Below are 19,726 nucleotides of genomic sequence, written 5' to 3'. Positions count from 1 at the left end.
ATGATGGTTGACAGGGCCCTCAACCGTGTCCGGCTCATCTCCCGCGCATCTGCCCTCACACATTCCTCTCCCTCCCAGAACCATGATAGGGTCCCCCTTGTCCTCATTTTTCACCCCACCAGCCTCTGCATTCAAAGGATCATCCTCCACCATTTCCGCCAACTCCAGCATGATGCCACCATCAAACGCATCTTCCCTTCACCCCCCCCCCACCCGATGGCATTCCACAGGGATCATTCCCTCCAGGACACCCTGGTCCACTCCTCCATCACCCCCTACACCTCAACCCCCTCCCACGGCACCTTCCCATGCAACCGCAGAAGAGGCAACACCTGCCCCTTTACTTCCCCTCTTCTCACCATCCAAGGGCCCAAACACTCCTTTCAAGTGAAGCAGCACTTCACTTGCACTTCCCTCAATTTAGTCTACTGCATTCGCTGCTCCCAATGTGGTCTCCTCTACATTGGAGAGATCAAACACAGACTAGGTGACCGCTTTGTGGAATACCTTCTGTCTGTCCGCAAGCATAACCCAGACCTCCCTGTTACTTGCCATTTCAACACACCACCCTGCTCTCATGCCCACATGTCCGTCCTTGGCCTGTTGCAATGTTCCAGTGAAGCTCAACGCAAGCTGGAGGAACAGCCCCTCATCTTCCAACTAGGCACTTTACAGCCTTCCAGACTGAATATTGAGTTCAACAATTTTAGATCATGATCTCTGTCCTCCATCCCCATCTCCTTTCCGATTCCCCTTTTTCCAATAATTTATATATATTTTTCTTTTCCCACCTATTTCCATTATTTTTAAATGTATTTCCATCCATTGTTTTATCTCTACCTTTTAGCCTATTTTGATCCCTTCCCCCCACCCCACCCCCACTAGGGCTATCTGTACCTTGCTCATCTTCTACCCTTAATGTCACCATTAGCACATATCTTAGCTAATATTACCACCGTCAACACCTCTTTGTCCTTTTGTCTGACATCTTTTGGGAATCTCTACCTATCACTGGCCCTCTATCCACGCACACCACCCCCCACCCCCCCCACCCCCCACTTCCTTAAACCAGCTTATATTTTACCTCTTTTCTATTTTTCCTTAGTTCTGAGGAAGAGTCATTCGGACTTGAAACATTAACTGTATTCCTCTCTGCCGATGCTGTCAGATCTGCTGAGTTTTTCCTGGTATTTTTGTTTTTGTTTTGGATTTCCAGCATCCGCAGTTTTTTGTTTTTGCTCAGGGTGTGCTTTGCCAGGGGTCTGTTTAAATTTGTGTGTTTATCTGTTGTCTTAACAGGGGTCTAACTGAGAGTCAGATGAATTAGGGAATTTTGTAGTTATTATAGTAGTAATTTTGTAGATATATGTATGTGCTTACAATCTATCTTATATTAAATGTTTAATTTAGTTTTATAAAAAACCTCTTGCGATTCGGTGGTCTTATGAATTCAAAGCCTGCATCTCGAAACATACAAATTGCAAAAATGGACATGTCTGTGTCATGCCACCTTACACACTTGGGCAACATACAAGACAATCCCATAATTGATCCACATCACACCTTTCCATGTATGAGCATTTCCAGAATGGTTACACAGATCTCGAGGTTATTTAGTCTTGGCACTGTAATCATGTTCGTTGAAGAACCCCAAGGCTGCTGACCTCTGCTACGACTTCTGTCCAGGGTGCTCTTGTCTGGCTGGGTGGTCTCCTCTTCCTGTCAGCGGGCATGAGGACCTCCCGCCTATCACTTACAGCTTGGAGCAGTACTCACAGGGAGTCACCATTAAACCTTGGGCTATACTTGGTGTGGGGCCCTGCCCAGCTCCTGGCTCCATTCGCTTGACCATCCGAGGAGAGACAAAGAGCTAAAGTGTTGATTTGGAATATTTTTCCTAAACACTTGCTATTTGTAAGGGGAATGGGTCAGCTGCATTCAAATGTTCTTCCCCCAAACCCCCCCGCCCCCGCACGCCCCCGCCCCCGCCCCCGCCCCCACCCCCCCAACCAAGCAAAGGTCCTGAACACTACAAAACACAATAGTTATTTAGAACCAAGTTTTTACCTCCTGCAATAGTTCACTGGATATTAAATTCTTCTTCAGAGACATCTTCTTACTTATATCTTCTGGTGCTGCTACCAGTTGTGTGCCAAGGATTCACGGCCTGCCCTCTCTGGCCCTGGACATCTTGCCTTCTGATTGCTGATCAGGTGCACTGCCCACCTTTCCTGCAGGCAGCTGGCCGATGACACGCATTATCAGACATATTTCGAAGGTGGGGTTAGGAGTTTTTAATTCATACATTTCCGGGTTGGACTCCCACCCACTGCTGAGCAGTGTAAAATCCAGTCCTGCATTTGTAAACATGGTGGGGAGGGGTGGGGGGAGGGGGAGGGGGGTGGTGGCGGCGATGGGTGGTTGGGCAGAGGTGGGTAGTGAACTTTAACTTCACATACCTGCAAGCTTTGGGCAGCTGTTTTGCATTTGACACCTGTTTTACATCCTGCCATATTTTACACTCCATTGAAGTCAATTGGGCAGGGTGTAAAACTGGGGTGCTATCTGGCCCAGAAGGAAAAAAACAGTTCTGACCAGCACTCTTATTTCTCAGTTTTTACTGGTGTTTCATTTTAAGGTATACAGGACTGGTTCGGACCAGTATTCTTATTTTCCCAGTTTTTGCTGTTATTTCCTTTTGGGAGGTTAAAATTAGCCCCAGACTTTCTGTTTCACTCCCAGCAAAGGTTATGGTGACAGAGTGGGAACAACTCTGAGAAAATTACTAAGGGTGATGTCGTGACGAGCAGCCCAGAGTACCTATGGAACTGATAAAAGTGGCATAGTCTCCACTGTATAGGGCAATTAAATATTAAAATGAACTGGGAGAAAAAATAATATTAACAATTTCTGGTCATTACTAACTGGTTAGAAAAAGTACATAATCTGTTCAGACATTGGAAACAACTTGTAAAATGTATTTGTTCTCAAAATAACTTCTGTTTTTAAATGTGGGTCTTCTCAATGATAGCACTTACCTTCATGTTGTACTGTCAATCCAGTAAATTTCTTGAGGGCAATTAGGGCTGGGCAACAAATGCTGACCTTCCAGCAACGTCCACACCCCAAGAAAGATTTTTTTTAAATCACCTAGTTTTATTTGCTTTGTTCAGTGTTTAAGGCTTCTTTATGCTTTTTCTATATTCTGGCCATGTTTTCCTTTCTTTAGATTTGGTACAATTTCTAGTTTTGCCTTATTACCTTTTCCATTTAATTAAGCAGCTCTAATGGATATTTATCTTCTCTTCTTGTCATTAAACATTAAAGAGAAAGGCAAGTCCATGGGAATTATTATTTATTCAAAATATTTCCCTTCTTACGAAAACTTATTTTGACATTTTAAAAATTAACTTTTTTTTAACCCAGGTTTTGTGACTTATGGTCTGGTATCCAGCTCTGAAGCACTCATCCGGCCTTGAAACGTTGAGTCCATCGTTCTCTCCACAGATGCTGTCAAACCTGCTGAGTTTTTCCAGCATTTTTTGTTTTTGTATCCAGGGCCAGGATATTGAGGTCAGTGAGCAGTGGGTGGAGCCCGCTTGCCGACGTGTAAAATGACGCGGGATGCCGTTGGGCAGAACTCCCTGCATCACCCCGCGTCATTTCAACTTTCAGGTCGGTGGGGGCACAGCCGAATCAGCTGTGCGCCCGCCGATCTCTCAACGGCCTGCTGAGGCCAGTGAAAAACTAATTGAAGTAATTAATTGACCTGCCCCTCCAACCTTAAGGTTGGCGGGCAGGCCAGGAACCCAGGCGGGCTTCAGAAAAATTATGAAACCTCATCCACCGGCAGGATGAGTTTTCATGAGGGTTCTTAAAAATTTAATAAAAGTTTGAAAAAAGTGATGGACATGTCCCAACTCATGTGACAGTGCCACTTGAGGGGGCATGTCAGGGAAATTTTATTTTTGTCCATTGACCATTGACCATTGACCATTTTTAAATTTGGTGCTAATCTCACTGAGGCAGCACTTAGCCTCAGGAAGATGAGTGCACTCTTTTGCATGCATGTGCCAAAGACCGCACTCCTAGCATTTCCCCCACCCACACAGGGAGCACATAGCGCTTCCTGGTGGACGTCATGCTGGGTGGGCCTTAATTGGCCCATCCATGTAAAATGGTGGCATCCCCCCAATCAGGGGTGCCTGCACCCGCCCACTCCTGCACTTACTCCCTAATGGGGGAAAAATTCTTCCCCAGGAATCAGTCTGTTCTGGAATACTTCCCATTTTGATTGAACTGCTTCCCTTGTTGTTTTCATTGAAACATCAAAGAAATTTCAGGTATAGATGTGTTTTATTCTATAAAATGGGATAATACTTTGAACAGAATTAAACCCCTGCACTTTTACTTCCCCTGTAAGCTCAGGTTTTAGGTGGAAAATACCAGCCCCATCTCCCTTTCTGCAGAGATGAAATTCAGAGATGAAATGAGAAATTAGCTAGGAAGAGGAATTGAAATGTTCAGAAGGGCCAGCAAGTTTAGGGTTTGGTCCAGAGAGTTGCTGCTGTGGACTGAGCCTAAGTGAATAGGAACCTACCTAGATGACAGTGACCTAGGCTTGCGCATGGCAATAATCTATGGCAGCGCAGAAGCTCAAGGGCTTTCTCCTCATCATGGTCGGGGTCCCGTTTTCTGGCTGCTCCTGGGCCCACCATGCGCCTGCTGAAGGAGAAATTCAGGCTGTGGTGCCGTCATTCCATAGTGAGTGGGGAGGGGGTGTGGGTGGTGGGCCACAGGGGGTTGGGGTGGGGTGTGTGGTTGGGGGATGATGGAAGCAGGGTCATTACTTGAATATCTGCTGTTGAGTCTTCCAAAGTTTGTGACGGTGTTAGGGATAGGTCCTTAGATTAAAATTGATTTGTGGTAGGTGCTTGTGTCACTTAAGGCTCACCTAGGAAGCGTAGTGGAACTTGCTGGTTCCACAATCCATCCCTGGACTACCAGTTGGGATCCTTTACCATCATTCAGGTAGGCTGCATGCCTGGTTTCAGCAGGGACACCACTGCTACTAAAATGGTGGGTCCTAATAAACACTGGAAATATGGCAAATCCCAGCCTTAGGATCCCTGCTCCTTGTGTGGATGACCTTATTGGGGTGGGCGCATGTTCAGCCCCATACAATACTATAAGGAAACTCTTACATTAGGTTGAAATCTGGTGTAGTTTCATCCTGGCCTAATCTTTAGCAATTCTGGTACTATAATGCTACGCATGTTCAGCTCCTAATTCTGTATATTCAGTAATCTACTGGAGTAGGCATAGGATGGGAAATTGATCTACTCCTGGATGTTTGCCAACACTGTTCTTGAGCCAACTACCAGCAGAGTAAATGCGAATTGTCTATTTTCAAATTTTCTTTTTTCCTTTGAGCAACTGGTCAATTCAGTTCCATTCCTACACCTCCCTGTAAACCGGCTGATTAAGATCATGAACTCAATGTATTGGAAATCATGTGGGAGGACTCAAGTTCTTTGACTCTATGGCATACTGTGGTAGTACATCAAATTACTGCACTGTCAGGCAGCCAAGTGTAACACTGTTTTAAAATTAATGTTACAAAAAGAAGGTATTAAATCCCAGCACTATCGCTTTCTTAATTATAAGAATTAGTCAAGGGAAAAAAGTGTAAGAGAGCCTAAACGAAAGTTATAAATGTGCTGAATACATATTATAGGGGAAAATAACATGAAACCCGAATGGGCAAACCAAAGCAAATGTGATACATTACTAGAATCAGTAAAGTAAAAAGTGACAGATTGAATTGTGATTCCTCCTCACTCTGTAAGGCTAATCCTATCAGAAAATCTTGACATCATTTTCGTGTTCAAATGCATTCAATGCACTCAAAAACGATGGGTGATCATTTGACAACATTAATTGACATCAAAAGGTGTAATTTGGAACAAGATTTTCATGCATTCAGCAGCACTCATTGCCATCTTTGACATCAAATATGATCAAAAGCATTCAAAGACATCTAAAGCACTTGAAGGCATCAAAAGCACTTGAAGACATCAAAAGCGATCACAAGTATCAAAAGCAATTACTGGCATCAAAGCAAACATTGGCATTAAAAGTATTCATTGGCATCAAAAGTTATCATTAGGCATCAAAAGCAATCATTAGGCCTCCACCCCATACACTTACCCATGCCTTCCCTCCCAACCCTACTTAGCCCTAACTTACTCATCCCCTCCTCCTTCTCCACCCTCCCCTTAGCTGGATTTCACCACCTTGCCGAGGTGTTGGACAGCTCCCACCCCTCCCCCACTATCTCTCCCCAACCCCCGCCAACCTAATGGAGCCTACTGCCAGCTGCCTGACCCTGGCTAGACCCTTCCTCCCGCCATTGACTCGATCTGGCCAGCTGCCAGATCTGGGACCCTGGATGGACCTCCAGCCCCTCATTGTCAACTTGGGCCTGTCACCAGTTATCTGCCATTGGACTTGGGACCCTGACTGGTCTTCCTTCCTGCCACCAACTTGTGCCGACTGCCAACTGCCTGCCACTTGACCCAGGACCCTGACTGGACCTTTCCACCCACCACTGACTCAGTGTCTGGCACCCAGGTTGGACTTTTTCCCCACCTCGCCTCCTCAATGTGACTTGGGCCTACTGCCAGCTGCTGGAACTGGTACCCTGGCTGGACTTCCTCCACCACCCCTGCCACTGATCCAGGCCTGCAGTATGGACCACATTCTCAATGCTATCCTATCACATTTCCTTAACCTGCTTTATTCTGCTGTTTTGGCTGCTCTTCCTGGTGGGACCTGTCCATGGAACCCTTCCTCCTGTGAGAGTCAGTATGTGTAGAAATCATATCCCAGTGGGAGTCAGAGTATATGGAACCCATACCCCAGTGTGTGTGAAACCAATAGTCCTTTGTGAGACAGTGGGCAGAATTTTGCCCTTTATGGGCAGGTGGTCCCGACCGACTCAGCGGTGGGTGGGCAGCTGATCCCTGCTGCCGAAATGGGCCCCGCCACCATTTTACGTGGGCAGGCCAATTAAGGCCCGCCCAGCGGGACGCCCGCCGGGAAGTGCTATGCGGGCGGGGGGATTCCCCAAATGCTAAAGTGTGCTCTTTTGCGCATGCACACTGAAGAATGCACATCTCCTTGAGGCTAAGTGCTGCCTCAGGGAGATCACTGACAGTTTTTTAAACTTTAAAAATAGAAAAATAAAAAAATCATTAACATGTCCCCCTCATGTGACAATGTCACATGAGATGGGACATGTTAATAAATATCACAGAAACTTTATTAAAGTTTTTAAAACCAACATGAAGCCTCATCCTGCCGGTGGATGAGATTTCATGTTTTTTCAGAAGCCCGCTGGGGCTCCTGACCTTAAGGTTGGACGGGCAGAGCTTTTAATTGTTTTAACTACCCTGTCAATGGCCTCAATTGGCCATTGACAGGTCGGCGGGTGGACAGCTGATCACACTGTCCCCCCACCTTCCTTAATATTTAAATGGGGCGGGATGATGTCGGGGTTTCCACCCGACATCATCCCGCGTCATTTTCACGTCGGCGAGCGGGCCCCGCCCGCAGCTTGCTGATGGAAAAATTCTGCCCAGTATTTCTGGAACGTGTACCCCTTAGAGAGCCAGTGTGTGTGGAATACAAACCCCAGTCAGATTCAGTGTGTTTGTGAACCTGTAAAGCAATGAGAGCCAGTATCTGTGGAAACCGTACACCTTTGACATTCAGTGCCTGTGGAAGCTGTACTCCAGTGAGAGTCAGTGTGAGGAGGACTCATATCCCACGGAGTCTCTCTCTTTCTCCCTCTCTCACTTACACACTCAGTCCCTCACACACTAACACAGTCTCTGCCTCACTCACACTCAGGCCAGGATTTTCCATGCCCACCGGTATCAGGCGTGTTTGGTGGTGTGAATGGACAATATGGTGTGATCAGTTACACAATGGCGTGAAACCAGTTTGCAATTGTATGCTGAGCCCGTCGATGGCAGGCAGCATTTCCTGCCATCAGACATTGGTAACCTCATTGTAATAAATCTGCATATCATTATTAGGCCAGCCAGCTGGAATTGTCCCCCTCCCCTGGATTGGCCACCCAAGTCGGCAGGAAAGCATGTCAACCTGTTTCCTCTGCTCAGCCAGGTGTGCAATTGGCGGGCTGCACTTTGAGGGAAACTCAGAGGTGAGTGCACAGCAACAATGTGCAGTGCTCACCAGAGTTGCCTGTTGGAATTGAAGCTTGAGGCACATTTGGGGGGAGTCAAGGGCTATTTTGTGGTCGAGGTGACTTGGGGGGAGCAAGGGCTGCCTTGCAGTTAAGGTGACTAGGGGGGTGTGGGCAGGGGTTGCCTTGCAGTAGAATGTAGCACACAAGCATTTGGGAGGATGGGTAGGGTGGGCAAGGGAAGCGGCCACGTCAAGGGACACCTTATATAAAATGACCATTCCTCTCCAACTGAGACAGTTCAGGCACAGCCATTGATATGACTGGAGTCGGGCCCCTGGCTGATCTGCCTATTCAAGCAACGCAGAGCCATCAATGTGCCACCAAGTGCTCCAGAGCTTTTCACCCCTTGAGCACAGTAATGACTGTTTTAGTGGACTGCAGAACAATTGGATGACTGCACATGTTGTACAATCTCCTTGCTAAAGCTGGCTGTGGAGCAGTCACTGGTGAAGGCGTTCACAGCCCCTTGCAATGTTTTCATCCTGATTTGGACCAGCCTCCCTCATTGTCCATGCTAACAGTACAGCCTTGCAGCTCAGCCCGCCAGGTGCACCTGAGCTGAGAGTACAACATGCGGTGCAATGGGCAAGGCTGCCATCAATTGGTCAAGTGAGGTGGGATGGAGTTGGGTGAGATTTCGGGAAGCCATGCAGTGCACTAGTCACTGGCCATCCAAGTGGTAGCCAGCACTCTCCATGAGGTGTTAAGAGGCCTTCAGACTTAACCAGGAGGAGTTCTTAGCACACCCATGCTAACCACATGTCTCTCGCTTTCAGTCTGCAGGAGGAGTACATCAGTATCATGGAGCCTGGTGAACTAGCTGTATGCCTCGTGGCTTACAGAGAGCAAAGGTGATGGAAGAGAGAGCGACTGAGGCACCTGGCTGTGCAGAGGGAGGAGCAGCACCCCCAGGAAGAAGGGGCGACTGGGGCTACTGCACACGCCGCTGAGAGTCACAGTGAGCCATCACTGGTCAGTGCTTAGCAACATCCAGGGTTTATGGACACCACCTTTCATTCCCACAGATGACCAAGAACCAGTGTCGCTGAAGACTGGCATGTCTAGGGAACTGGTCGCTCATATCTGCCAGTTACTGCAGGATTGGTGCCATGGGTACATGGAGAGCATGCACTGCCAGTGGCTGTGAAAGTGACCACAGCGCTCAATTTCTATACCAGTGGCTCCCTTCAGGGCTCCAAAGGTGACCGCTGTGGGATTTCACAGGCCTCCACCCGCAAATGCATCCATGAGGGCAAGAACGCCATCTTTGCAAGGGTGCACAACTTTGTGCATTTTGCCCAGGACCAGGATAACCAGGATGCAAGAGCGATTGGATTTGTCCAGATCTCGGGTTTCCCACAGGTGCAGGGTGCCATTGACTGCACTCCCATGGTGCTCAGATCTCCAACCCGTGGTCAACTACGTCAACTGCAAAGGATTCCATTTGGTTAATGTTGCAGTTTGTGTGCGACCACCAGAAATGCATCCTGAAGGTCTGCGCACGGTTTCCAGGGAGTATCCACGACTCCTACAATCTCAGTCGATTACAGATCCTTAAAGTCTTCAAGGGCCCACAGAGGCTGCAGTGTTGGCTCCTAGGGGACAAGGCCATCCGCAATGGATGTGTTTGATGAAATTCGTGCAAAGGCCTCAGACTGCAGGAGAGCGACGCTATAATGAGGCTCATGCTGCAGCTCGCAACTTGGTGGAGCAGACCATCGGGATGCTGAAGATGCGGTTCCAGTGTCTAGACTGGTTTGATGGAGCCCTGCGATATAGTCTGCAGAGGGTATCACGCATCATTGTTGTCTGCTGCAGCCTTTACAATCTGGCACTGCAACGGAGAGAGGAGCTGGCTGAAGAAGAGATGGAGGAGCTGGTGGTCTCCTCAGATGAGGAGGATGCCAACGGGGATGAGGGTGAGGAGGTCCTCGAAGGCAGTGAGAATGGGGATGAGGCCCTTGCACTAGCTAGACGAGGCAGTAATGCTTGGGAGGCCCTCATAGCTGCTAGATTTGTGGAGGACGACATGCAGTGAGGAGACCCCATAGATCCTCACATCGCATCTGTGAATGTTTCACTCCAGTCTGGCTTAGGGCAGCACAAATACTCTCTGTGAGAATGCTCCTGTCATGGAGATGCAGTGGAGGCCCTAATAGTTGCTCAATTGCAGGAGGATGATGATGACATGCAGTGAGGACACTCCATAGATTGTCACATAGCCTCTGAGTCTCTGAGTCTTTGACTCCTGTCTGGTCGAGGGCAGCCATGAGACTTTAGAAGCATCTGATCCTTTGTCTGCTTCAGCAACTGAGCCCTTCAGGAGCACAGCATCACTGGTCACAGATGCTGAAGAGATGGGGGTCAGCCCCACCTTAAAGGTGCTGAGATGTTTTATTCAAATGGTGTAACAGGTTAAAGCTCCTTCCACAGTCAGTGCACTGGCACACTCTCACTTGGCTGTGTGTGTCTTGGTGCTTTTCCAGTCATACTGATGTTTCAAATCTTTTCCCACTGATAAATATTTCTCCTTTCACATTCAGATCTTGATGTGATGGTTGGTTTGAGTTTCCTGTCTGCAAAGCATCTCCCTCTTGTGCCCAGGTGTTTAGAAACTCTACCCCCCCAGCTGTTGGCTCTATCGCTCCCTCCACATTTCCACATCCTCACCAACTGAAGATGTGACAGAGGAGTGTCTCTCCCTATCACCATCATTGACACTGTGCATCTTAAAGGTGCTGAGAGCACACAGAGGGAGTGACAGAACTCTGTGATGCCTGCCCTCTACATTCTGGCAACAATGACAAGCACCGTTGAGGTGCAGGCATCACTAATGTTTCCAAAGAGTTAAAGGCTGGACCATCACTGTGGTCTGAAAGCTGCACATAGCACAGGGAAGAGGCCCTGGACTGAGACACCTGCCTTCATCTTGTGCAGAAAGGTTTCACATCTGAGTGACATGAACCCTGCTCATCAGAACAAGGAGCCATAGGTAGGGAGACATTCTTGGGAGTTTATTGACAATAGTGAACATTATGTGCAAGTGATTAACACCCATGCCTAGGCTGTGCAACTGCTGCTTCCTGGGTGAACACGAGTGCAGCTTGTTGCTGCTACTGCAGTTTGTGCTGGGTGTTGTTGGAGCTAGAAGGAGCCAGGAGCTGTAGTTGAGTTTTTGCTGCTTACTGCCTTTTGCCTCAGGCCTTCTTTATTTGCCTGTTTTGCTACTGCCAAGGGGACACTAGAAGCATGCGAGATCTTACTGCTGATGTTTTTGCTGGGGCTGTAGGCACTAGGGGCCTGAAGCCTGAAGCTTTGGAAGGGAGAGAGAGAGGAGATGCTGCGGGACAGGGAGGCCAGGAGGTAAGGACTTCTTGAAATAACATTAGAGGTGGGTGTCTGAACTTTTGTTTGGTGGGGCTGCAGACAACTCTGTGTTTTGTTTGGGGAGGAGAAAAAACCACTGCAGAGACTTGGGGAGAAGGGGTGTGCGTGTTGCATAAGATCTTGCCGCCCCCCTCCTCACTCCACCCATGTCTAAGTCCAGTTAGCTTGTTCTGCCTGGTGAAGAAGGAGAGTGCCAACTTCTGTGTGTCAGGCAGTACCGGCTGCCTGATGAAGACATCATCCTCCCACTATGGGAAGAATAGCAAGGTCCCCAGACACACTCCACTCCATCGAGTGACACCCACCCACCCTGCACTCTTTACCACTTCCCTCCTGTGTCTTCCTGTTCTTTTCCCCCTCTCTCTCTCCTGCCCTCTCTACCTCTACTTGCCGTCAGGAGGGAGAGGTTACGCCATCTTCCCCACCCGCTCTCCCCCGGGGCCATACTGTCTTGCCAGAAAGAACTCGGCGTGGGTGTGGCTCAGCATCTATGGCTGCAACAGGGTCACCGGTAGCTGGCCCTCTAGAGCAGCTGTGGAGGCAGCACTATCACGGGCGGCGAGGACCCCAAGATGATATATTCAGGTGGCTGCTTCTGTGGCATCCGCTGCTCCTGTGGCTCCATCACCGTCCTGCCTCCTAACAAAGACCCTGAAGATAAAGAGCTACACACCCCGAGATGAGCATAGAAGCGTGCGTGAAGGCTTTGGCCAGGGTTATTCTTCCCGAGGTCTGAGCAGGTGGTGCACCTGGCCCTGGCTGTGGGCTCACTGTGGGCGGGACCTATCTGGTGGTGGACCCTTTAGATGCCACCGCAGAGAGGCTCATCTTATCCAATGTCCCACCCTTTGTTCCTGGTGAGCTCCTCCTCCCCCACCTTCACCAACTGGGGGAGGTCAGGCCCGGGGTTGTGCTGATCCTGCTCGGCCTCAGGGAGCCTAGTCGCCACTATGTGTACTCCTTCTGGTGCCAGGCCTTTATTCGCCTGGCCTGGGAGGAGTGCACAGAGCCGGGTTTTGATGTCATCTTGAAGTGGGCCGCCTACAGCACTTTTCGTTTGGTGGATGGCGTGTGGTGCCATGCCTGCAAAGGGTTGGGCCACATTAGGAAGGACTGCCCCACCTCCAAGTCCACTAACACCACCCAGGTGGCCTCGGCTGGCACCGATGCTCCTTCCCCCACCACCTCTACATTTTCCTCCCTGCAAGGGCAGGAGCCACCGGCAGCCAATGTCACCGCGTTTGCCAGCGAGGTGGAGGGAGAGACCCCACGCTGGAAGAAGGTGCGATGGTAGAGCTGGCATTCAGAGGCGGCCCCCAAAACCCCACGAACTCCAAACCAACCCTGATCCCCAGATACACAGGGACACCAGCTTGGGGAGGAAAACATCATCCGGCTCCGGCGACGTGTCTACGCGTGCTCCCGGGCCTGCGTGCCTCAGTGCCATGTGCTGGGCCCAGCATCGTTCATGTGCAGGCTCCTGCGTCCGGCGGCAATGAAGTGCGTGACCCTGAGCGGTGGTCTTATTAAAGAGGGTGGTCCTGCCTAAACACCAGAGCATCCAGAGGGGCTGGATGTGACGGCGGTGGCCTCGCAGATGGAGGTCTCCCCAGCCCCCAGCCTACTCCGGAAGAGACGCCATTCCTCGGAGGGGGAAGACCTTAGTACTCGTGAGGTCAATTGTGTTTCCTCCCCAATGAAAAGGTGGTGGTGTCTCCTCACTGTAAGTCCCCGCTCTGCCTTCTGGGGGAGCCCAGATCCCCGACCTCTTGCTCCAGTGTCCGGACAAGGGCCCCTTGGGGGTCGGTGAGGGTATCAGCGTTGTGGTGGTGCCCCACCCCAACCCGCCTTGTACCCCCGAGATGCCATCTGACCTGCCAGGGGACTGCAGCAGTCCCTTCATGGCCCCGACCGCTGAGTCATCGGGCAGTGGTGGTGAGAAGGGCCTCCCGGCTCCCACCCAACCTTCAGCACTGGGTACCTCCATCCTAGGTCCAGAGCTTTTTCCAGACTCACTAGGCGACCCGGTGCCTTGGGGGTGGAGGGGGGGGAGTGAGGTTCTGAGCTGTGTCATCCTGTGGCCCAGAACCAGAAAGGGAGACCAGAGAGCACCTCTCTGCCCTTGATCCTTGGGTGGGATCGAGGAGGAGGTGGAGTCGACTGGCAGTTCCGAATCAACGCCCAGACTCAATACGGGGGAGGGGTTGGAAGCTGGAGGTGACAACCTGGAGGAGGGCGGGGTTTCGGCAGTGAGCACCCGGGACAACTTAGAGTCGTGTCAGGTGAGGTGATGGATCCCCTGGTGCCCCCCACCGATTCTCCCCTCATACCTTTAAGGGGGCTCCAGGATTTTTTAGTGAGTAATTGCAGTCACCGAGACAGGGTCCAGTCGGCCCTGGGCCGGAGACATTCTTTTCCTCTTATCTTCTGGTCGGCCCGCGAGGCCCTCAAGGCCCCTGGGCTGGACCGGAACATGAAGAGAAGGCTCCACATGTTTCTCGCTGGGCTCCTGAAGAAGAGGAAGGATTAAAATATCCTATCCTTCTCACACTAGGCTTGGTAATGGTAGCACATCCTCCTGACCACGAAGGCTACCATAGCCAGCCCCGACATCAACAGCAGCAGTGACGCACAGCGCAGGTTCCAGAACTTCTCAGTCCTCAGGGATGGGAAGTATGCAGTGTACTTCCTGCAGGAAATTAATACCGTTCCGGGAGACAAAGCCTCGTGGCTCCTGGACTGGTGAGGCGGTGGGGGGGGGGGGTCTACATAAGTCACCTAGCCCCCAATTCTGGCAGGGTGGCTATCTTATTGGTCCCACATTTTCAGCCGGAGACCTTGGGGGTCAAGGAGCCGGTGCCAGGCTGGTTGCTGCACCTCACTGTGCGCCTGGGGGGTGCGGTGCTTCACTTTGTGAATGTGTACGCTCCCCTGGGCACACAGCAGCAAGCGAGCTTCTTTGAGGAAGTGTCTATTCACTTTGGCTCCATCGATGTGGGCGAGGGCATTGTCCTCGGGGGGGATTTCAACTATATCCTCGGGGCTGGGGACCATCACGATGCCCAGCACCGCTCGCTAGGTGTGAGTAAGTTGCGGGACCTGGTCGGGTCCATTGTCATGGTGGATGTCTGGCGACATCTCCATCCTGACTCCAGTGTTTTCACTTTTGTGTCACCTGGAGTCGGAGCATCCAGACTCGACCACCTTTACATTTCCAAAACGTTTGTGTCCTGTGTTCCATCGGCTTCTGTGCAGCAGGTGCCGTGCACAGACCACCGTCTGGTGTGGGTGGAACTCGCTCCATTCTGCGCTCGGACAGGGTCTGTGTACTGGCACTTTAACAACCTGTTGCTGGAGGACAAGCGGTTCCTGGAGTCATTCTATCGTTTCTGGGCCGGCTGGAGAAGGAAGCAGGGAGGCTTCCCCTCCTTGAGGCTATGGTGGGATGTGGGCTAGGCTCACATCCACATCATCTGTCAGGAGTAAGCGAGGGGGTCAACAAAGAGGCGGTAATCCAGGATCGAGGAGTTGGAGAAGGAGGTGTTGGATCTGGAGACATGTCTCCATCAGCCCGATGCGGACCCGGCCCTGCGGCTGGTGTACGATGAGGAGAAGGGCGCGCTGCGGGACCTGCAACATGTCGGGTCCCGTGGTATGTACATGAGGTCGCGGATCCGGTTCCTCTGGGACCTGGACTGCAGCTCCCCCTTCTTCCACTCACTGGGAAAAAGGCACAGGGTCCGTCAGCAGCTCCTTACACTGCTGGCTGACGACGGATCCCTTGTCTCGGATCCGGAGAGCATCAGGGCCATTACCCGAGACTATTACACTGCCCTGTTCTCTCCGGATCCATCCAGTGAGGATGCTGGCAGAGTTTTGTGGGAGGACCTGATGCAGGTCGACCCAGAGGGCGCTGGAAAGCTTGATTCTCTGATAAGTCTGGGTTGGCTGACCGGCGCCCTCGACAGCCTCTCCAGGGGCAAATCCTCGGGGCTGGATGGACTGACTATGGAGTTCTTCAGGGCATTCTGGGACATTCTGGGGAATGCGGGGGTCCTGGGGGAGAGTATTGCTACCGGGGAGATGCCACTCTCTTGGCGCAGGGCAGTCATTGCCCTGCTGCCTAAGAAGGGGGATCTGCACTAGCTTAGGAACTGGCACCCGGTCTCCCTCCTCAACACGGATTACAAGATCTTTGCCAAGGCAATGTCTTTTCTTGGCACCGTGCTGGACCACATGATCCACACTGACCAATCCTATACTGCCCTGGCCGCACCATCTTTGATAATATCCATCTGGTCCGGGATGTCATCCACTTTTCCCAGAGGACTGGTCTGTCGAGCGTCTTCCTGTCTCTTGACCAGGAGAAGGCGCTTGACAGGGTGGATCACAAATATTTATTCGGGACCCTGCGAGCATTCGGGTTGAGGACACATTTCGTCACCTGGATCTGACTTCTGTACTCTGCTGCAGAGTGTCTAGTTAAGGTTAACGGGTCCCTGACGGCGCCCCTTCACTTTGGGAGAGGGTTGCGTCAGGGCTGCCCCCTGTCTGGCCAATTGTATTCTATCTGCATGGAGTCTTTCCTGCGCCTCTTACGGAGGAGGTTGTCGGGATTGGTTCTGCGCAGGCCGGGCATCGGGGTGGTCCTCTCGGCTTATGCCGATGACGTGCTCCTCATGTTCACCAACCCAGCTGACCTGCAGAGATTGCGCGAGTGCCAGGGATGGAGGGTGTTGCATGCAGCAGTCCCATAAAATCGTAGCTTGTGTCTGTTCCCGGACTCCCAAGATACCTGCATCTTTTGCGATCTTGTGCAGTCTGTGGACTATGTATATATTAATTGTTTTAGGCTGCTCTCCCTTTTTAGTTTCTTGAAAAACCTTTTACAGTTGTTTTGTTTGTACTTCAGTCCCACGCTCCTGATCTACTGGCACCTGGTGTGGAGGGGGGCCGGGTGGGATGAGGACCTCCTCCTGAACCTGCTCCTGGGCCTGGCCAAGTTGGCCATTTACAGGTCCAGGCAGTGGGCGATGGAGGGGGTGGTCCGACCCGACTGTTTGCCCCTCTTCTGCGGCTATGTTCGCGGCCGGGTGTCCCTGGAGAGGGAGCAGGCGGTGTCTGCCGGCACCGTAGAGGCCTTCGGTGCTCGGTGGGCACAGTGGGGACTGGGGTGTTTTATCGACCCTGATAATCACATTTTGATTTAATGTTTGTAAGTTTCCTTTGAATGTTGTCTTTTGTTTTGGTAGTTTCCTTTTAAGGGGCTGCTTTTACCTTGTCCCTGATTTTCTTAATTTAGTTTAATTTTTTGACTCAAAAGATTTACATCTTAACATTCATAACCCTGCCGCTACATCTTAGTTCTCCCTGACATTCACAGCGGAGGTGTAGGCAGCCTGCTGATTACTACAGCCTGTCTGTGATTACCTTGGTAGGCATCCTCTGGAAGGCCCTGGTCTGCTTTTGTGGTCCTGCTGTGTAGCAGTGGCACCCTCCTTGTCAGCCTGTGGAGCTGGAGCTGCTAAGATCACAGGAAGAGGGGATTCACTTGGGCCGGACACTCCCGGAGCCACCTGGATGGATGGCCCCCGGTGGTGACACCTACTGATCCTCCTTCCTATGGGTGCCCAATGGCCCCTGGCTGACTCCTTGAGGAGAAGTGATAGCTGGAGTGAGATTGAGCTGCCCTGCACCCCTCTCACGTACACCCTGTTGGAGGCCAAATATGTCATCAGCGATGGAGTTGAGCCCATGCAGCAGTGCAGGAGCAATGCCCTGGACTAAGGTCTCTATGGTGGTCACCATCCTATCGGTGTTGACATCAGTGTGTTGTCATGCTGGCACTATCACCTCAGTTGAAGGTGGACAGACTCCTCCATTGTGCCTTGCAACCTGAGGAGTGCAACAGACGTCCCTTCCAGATGTTCCCGAGCTTGCCTTTGCAGCTCCAGCAATTGTGACATTACCGAGTCCAGAGGCTCGTCATCTGACTCAGACTCAGCAAATTTCTGGCATCCAGCAGAGAGTGCTGGGGACCTGGGAAGTCTCTACCGCCACCTGCTGTGGATCAGACAGTGTGATATGTTCACCAGATTGTGATCCTGAGGCTATTCTAAAGGTAGATCCCACCGAGGTGTGTCTCTCTGCGCTGGTGGACAGTGTGGGTGAGTGCTGTGATTGGACTTCAAGGAGGGTGCCTCTAGATTCCTTTCCAGAGGTTTCTTTGGGACTTGGTTGGAAGCCTTGGGTCCTTGAGTTGTGGACTTTGTTGGCTGTTTCCCACGTGTAGCTGCGGAAGCAAGGGGAGATAATTAGTGCATGGCAGTGGCCTGTGAAACAGGACACATCACTCACAGCATGGTTGTCTGATGCATGTTGACTGCTGGATCCTCACTTGGTAGAGCAGCGCCAACCTCACTGTTAGCACAGGAATAATCTAGATCCTCGCCAGCCAGCTGAATGGCTCTGTTTTCAAAGTCCGTGAGGACCTTGATTTCAGGCATTCCTCCACCGGTCTGTGACCTCTACCTCTTGCTGTGTGCCAGCTTGTCCTGCATGAATAGAGATGGAGAGACACCTGCCAGGCCAGATGATAAGTATGCCTAGCATGTGTCGGTGGTGAGTGGTCCCATGGATGGGATTACGACATTGAAGCTTTGTGTGAGAGAGTGAATAGTGATGTCTCTTGAACTGGCAGTTAGTGAGATCCCTGTGGGTTTGTGATGGGTTTGTGAGTGTGTGTGCTGAGAGTGTGAGAAGAGTGACTTATCCTGGCGGAATGGAGGACATCATTCATCATCTTGTTGCACTGGGCGGCTGTCCTCTTTTGAAGGGTGTTGGTGCTGATCACCATTGCCACCACCTCTCAAGCCTGGTTGGTAACACCCCTGCCCATCCAGCGGCCAGAGCAGGGGTAGAGGACATTGCGGCGGGCCTTCATGGCATCCAAACGGCATTCCAGTGACACATCACTGAACCTGGGGCTGCAGCCTTCTTGCCTTTCATCGACATCTTCCCGAGAGTAGTTGTGGCCTGAGATGTGTGCGCGTGGCTGGACTTTAAATATGACGCCCGGCATGATGAAGCGGATGGGTGAATGAGAACCTGCCCACCACGCAAACGGAGTATTTCCTGGGAATGCATAAACAATGTGGCGGGTTTGGGATGATACAGCGTGAAAACCCACCATCATAGCTGGTGGGCAAAACATCGTTTTACCTCACCGCTACAACACTTAGTGCAAATCTGGGATAATTCCACCCTCAGTCCCTCACACACACACAGCCTCTCAGACTCATACAGTTTTTGTCTCAATCAGTCTCTGTTTCCCTCTCACAGCTCTGAAATCCTCGATATGTGCTAGAGCTCCCATCCCAATTGCATAACTATTTTATTTTCAATGCAATTTTCTCTGTGTGGAATGGAATGAGGTATTATAAGCTGCATGTACATGAATGGTTACTCATGTACAGGAACTGGAACAATGACTTTACACAACATATATTTTTATTCAACAGTGGAGGTGTTAACTGGCTTGATATCCATCCCATCATGATTATTTTGGAAAAAAAAAACAATGTTGAATATGTGTCCCCTCCATACACATGAATTCTGCTTATAAAGCTTACACTTACATATATGTTAGACTCAATGGAACCAGTAGGAAGGGCATGAAATGGCTCTGCCAGGACTACTGCCTTGGAGACATGATTGGTCAAGGCATCTTAGCAGGTGTGGAGGGGTTTGATTCACACAGTTGAGGTGAGACAAACCTTTCATAATTGGAAAGGAAAGGAGTTTCATAAAATCACAGGTGTAGGGGAAAAGGGAGGTGTGTTTGCACCCCCACTCGTGATTTGTGCACTGTTCAACAATCCACACAACGAATGCATAACATAGTGCATCAGCTGGGACTTAGAAAAATCCAGGACACGATATTGTTGATGTCAGCTGATGTCTGAAACTTAGTCAAATTTTGTCATTATCGCTAGAACTTAGACGTTTTCCTCACAAACAAGCTCTGATCATTTTTGATGTCAGTTAAATGCTTTGAAGGTAGTT

The sequence above is a fragment of the Carcharodon carcharias genome, chromosome 18 (assembly GCF_017639515.1).
Source record: "Carcharodon carcharias isolate sCarCar2 chromosome 18, sCarCar2.pri, whole genome shotgun sequence".
NCBI lineage: Eukaryota > Metazoa > Chordata > Chondrichthyes > Lamniformes > Lamnidae > Carcharodon > Carcharodon carcharias.
Note: the sequence above shows the minus strand (reverse complement) of the source record.